Below are 5,043 nucleotides of genomic sequence, written 5' to 3'. Positions count from 1 at the left end.
GGTAGAGAAAATGTTGTTGCTGACTTTTTATCTAGATTGGATTTGTCTGCAGATGAAGATGGGACAGTGGATGACCAGATGCCTGATGAGCATCTATTTGCTATCTCAGTACTCTCTCCATGGTTTGCTGATATAGCAAACTACCTTGTTTCAGCTCAGTTCCCTCTGCACCTCTCTTCAAAAGAGAAGAGCAGAATCATTAGAAAAAGTTCCTCATTTACTTGGATCGGGGGCAACCTGTTCAAGCTTGGCCCCGATCAGATCTTAAGGCGTTGTGTAAGGGAAGAGGAAGTCTTTGACATCCTCCTCACCTGTCATGATGGGCCTTGTGGAGGACATTTTGCAGCAAAGAGAACTGCCTTCAAGATCCTGCAGGCAGGCTACTATTGGCCCACACTTCATCAAGATGTCAGAAGATATGTCAGCCAGTGTGACCAATGCCAAAGAATGGGGAAACCGACCCAAAGGGATGAGATGCCTCTCCAACCTCAAGTGACTCTTGAGCCATTTGAGAAGTGGGGCATGGACTTTATGGGTCCAATCAATCCCTCTTCGAGGCAGAGATCCTACATCATTGTGTGTACTGACTACTTGACAAAGTGGGCAGAGACTAAAGCAATCAAAGCAGCAACAGAAGAGAAGGTGGTCGAGTTCCTAAGAGAGAACATCTTCTACAAGTTTGGCTACCCCAGAGAGCTGGTGACCGATCAAGGGAGCCAGTTCACATCCAACTTGGTTGAAGATCTCCTAGCTCATCACAAGATCAAGCATAGGACTTCCACCCCCTATCATCCTTAAGCAAATGGGCAGGTGGAAGTCACCAATAGAGCATTAGAGGGGATCTTGACCAAAGTGGTGAGCAGCAGCAGAAAAGATTGGGCAGATCGCCTGGTTGAAGCCACATGGGCTTACAACACCACTTGGAAGACCACCACCGGCTTCACACCTTATGAGCTGGTCTATGGGAAGAAAGCTTTGTTGTCCATTGAGTTTGAGTATAACACTTTGAGGATGGCAGCTCAGCTGGACCTAGATCTCAGCCATGCACAACAAGAAAGGTTATTGCAGCTGAATGGACTGGATGAGCACCGCATGCAGGCCCTCCTTCACTCAGAAGTGGTTCAACTTCAGAGGAAGGTGTGGCATGACCAACATCTCCATGACAAGCAATTTCAGCCGGGAGATTGGGCTCTGTTGTATGATTCCAGATACAAAGATTTCAAGGGGAAGTTGAGAACCAGATGGCTAGGACCATATATAGTGGAGAAATGCCATGACAATGGATCTGTCCTCATTCGAACCATTGATGAGGAAGCCATTCCCATGCTTGTCAATGGGCATCGATTGAAGATCTACATGAGACCTCTCTCAAGATAATAGTTTATCAAAACTGTGGAAAAATCTGTATTGGTCATAGAGAAGGGTTCTGCCTCTGCATCTGGCACACCCTGAAAGAAGATCTGAAAAAAAAAAAAAAAGAAAAAAAAAAAAAAAGGAAAAAAGAAAAAAAGAAATAAAGATCCTTGCGTGAAAACCTCTCCGAGGCACCCAAGGCAGGTAGTAGGGGTGAAAACCTCATTGAGGCGCTCCTATTGCTTTTGTTTTAAAAAAAAAAAAAAAAAAAAAAAAAAAAAAAGAAGGGAAAAAGTTGAAAAAGATCCTTGAGCGAAAACCTCTCTGAGGCACTCAGGGCAGATGGCACGGGTGAAAACCTCCTTGAGGCGCCCCTGCTATCTTTCAAAAAAGAAGAAGAAAAAAACAAAAGAAAAAACAAGATCCATAAGTTATTTGCATGCAGATTGCAGGTGTTCTATGGAGGAGAAGAAACCTCTCAACTCAAGGTCAAAGGTCCTTATCATGCAGCCAGGACACCTCACCAGCACCTCCTCCAAGAATGCTTATGTTCTTCAAGGTATATGCACTTTCATTATAGATTGGGTCTCCTACAGGAAGACACAGATTTTCTACAGGAAGGTGTGATTTTCTACAGGAAGGTGCCAGTTTCTACAGGAAGGTGCAAATTTCTACAGGAAGAGCTGCCTGTCTACAGGAAGCTCTGTATTTCTACAGGAAACTTCCTGTAGAAGCTCAAAACGGCCCAGAATGTGTTTCATGAGCAGATCTGATGACTACGGGTTGGTGTGGATGCATGCAAGCCTCTTTTGGGCCCATGCACGACGCTGTTACCTTGCTCCACCACCCGTGTCGACATGCGGCCAAGTCCCTGCACCCACAAAGAAAATCGATGAGTTCTCGCGGGCAAGCCATTTCCAAAGGTAACAAATCACGAGATCTCATACCATATGCATCAAGAGCGCTGGGATCATGATCGAGAAGCAAGAACCGCCAGCGTGCAACATGCACCCAAGGAGAAAGGACTGTGACGAGACCCCTCACGGGGATCCTGTAACAGTTCAACCAGCTCGAGGGAATACCCTCCACAGCACCGCCATCCGAGATGAAACGTGGGCGCATGAAAGCAAAACCATCCACTCCAGTGTCAGCAACCTGTAACCATGAGCCTCCGGGTCTGTGTAAGCCGCGTGCAGCAGGTAGATCCGTCGTCCAAAAAACTGAAAATCGTGTGCAGACGCGTGCAAGTAAGTGTCTCAACCTTCTCTCCATCAAATCGCATGAATATTACTTTGATTTGTTTGCATGGCATAAGAGTGAATGGTTGAGCAACCGTATGGCCAGTTGACTGGCCACGTTGGCTAGTTATGGTATAGTCGGATGATCGGGTGGCAGCCACGACAAAGAAAACACGCAGCACGCACGTGAAGATAGTCCCGTCAACCGAGAAACGAGTTTAACCGAAAAGGGCGGTGGCAGATCTGTGGGAATGAATGCGGCAGCGAGTGAATATGCAGGCGAATGATGGGTGACGTCGCCCAATGGTCCGACGGGGACAGCTCACCCCCCGCGCCACGAGTTGCGGCGATTCAAAATCTAATCGGCTAGATTATGCGCATGTATTCATCAACCTCCACTTCAAAACTTGAGTGGCTCTTCTGATCTCCTCGGCACGTTGATACGCCAAGCTTTCGGCTACCAGAACACCAGTGAAGCGCACCTCAACCGCAGTCCAATTGCAGTCCTCCCCGAAGTTTGCATACTGCTCCTACAGGAGCAGTTTCTACAGGAACGCAGTCCTACAGGAAGTAGTCTCTACAAGAACGCAGTCTTCTATAGGAACGTGGGTGTTCACGTAAAAAAAGGTGGCCGAGTAACGAGGTAACCCTGGACTCCTCATGCAATTTCTCATTTAAGGTGGTAGGATTGTCAGTTACTGTCTGGGTAAATGAGAAAGTAGACAAATTGCTGTCTGTGTGCCCATATTGCAATTCTACAGGATTGTTGCGTGGTTAGACTGTGTTGTAAAATTTTTGTGGGTTATACGCATTGTTCTTCACTCTGTCACCAAAACTAAACTCTCTTCCACCATCACCACCTCCGGTTAAGAAAATTGTGCCATCATGCCGGGTGGATTTATCAGGCGAGAGCCCACTGATTCAAATACACTAAGAAGAAATCAGGCAGTGGTAGAGCTCTTCACCAGAGCACAATGGATGCCTTTTTGTGATAAGTTGCAGGGGTACGATGAGGAAGTGGCCAAGGAATTCTTGCAGGCCCTGAGGCCAAAATCCAAGGTGCTGGCCACAGTCAATTTCAGAGGCCTAAGCCTCAAGATCACCCCGCAGTCTATCAGTAGAATCACTGAGCTTCCTATGGGTCTCCCGTGGGATAAAGAAGAACGAAAGCTAAACCAGCAAGCCAAGAAGGAGTTCTTCCCACCTGAAGAATCATTCACAGAGGACAAAAATGGGGTGAGGAGGACAAGCCTGTTGCCACCATGGAACGAAGTCAGTTTGCAAATTATGAAATATATCACCTGTGAGGGTCGTTACAGCATCGTATATGCGTATCGCTTCAGGCTGCTCAATGAACTAAGACACCGGATTGACCTTCCTGCAGCACAGAGGCTGAGCATTCCTTACTTTTTACTACAGTCCTTGATGGAGTGCTCTACAAAGCTCAAGGACGGCATTCCGGATCAGGTAGCCCACCATGGGTTAGTCAAGCTTCTTGTGGAGGATGCTCTCCACTCATATAAAGTCCCCCTCGCATGGGAATCATTTAGGAATTTAACAAGAGAAGGGGACATAAAAATGTTGCTTGAAGAAACGGGATCCTCTAGCGGTGAAGAAGAAGAGCCAGTAGCCGAGAGTAAGAAAGGGAAAAGCCAAAAGATCCCGACTCCAACACAAAAGAAAGAATGAAGGAGAAGGAGGAGGGAAAGGATGACAGAGCAAAAGAGGACACCCCCATCCTGTCAGCAAGGGAAAAGAGGTTGAAAAGTAGGGCAGTCAAAACCGAGGTGGTCCCTCCCAGCCCAAGCACCTCGTCAGCTCCTGCAGTCAAAGCCAAAAGAAAAATCCATGCAGCCAAGCAAGAAAAGGTGGTGAGAGTTGCATCTGCAGGAACGCAAAAACGGGCTTCTACAGGAAGCCCGGAAACAGCCTCTACAGGAAAACAAATGCAGGCTTCTACAGGAAGCCCAAGAACAGCGCCTACAGGAAAGCAGACGAAGGCTTCTATAGGAGGCCCAAAAACAGAGAAGGGGTCTTCTACAAGAAACCCACAGAGCGTAAAGAAAGAGTCTTCTACAGGAGGGCCGAAAGTGGACAAAGTAGGGTCTTCTACAGGAAGCCCGAAAATAGAAAGGGAAGGGCCTTCCACAAGGAGCACCGGGAAAGTAAAAGGCACGGGAGAGAAAGCTGATCCTCTCGAAAAGGAGGCGGCAGCTGCGCTGGCTGCCCTCAACACACCTGCAAAACCAAAAGAAAAGAGGGAGAGGGAGATCCCTCTACCTTCCGAGACCAGGAGAAGTCAGAGAATGAAGACAGACAAGACGCAGCCTCCTCCCAGCAGCACAACCACTTTAGGGAGTGTTCCTACTTCACCCAGTAAGCAAACTCCCTCTAAGACACCGGCCACCCCCGAGAAAGGAAGCCCGAAGATCACCTCATGGACACGAAAGAT

The sequence above is a fragment of the Pinus tabuliformis genome, chromosome 1_2 (assembly GCF_031772625.1).
Source record: "Pinus tabuliformis cultivar Carrire ecotype Pingquan chromosome 1_2, CPIR1, whole genome shotgun sequence".
NCBI lineage: Eukaryota > Viridiplantae > Streptophyta > Pinopsida > Pinales > Pinaceae > Pinus > Pinus tabuliformis.
The sequence above is the reverse complement of the archived record's forward strand: the minus strand, read 5'-3'. Positions refer to the sequence as shown.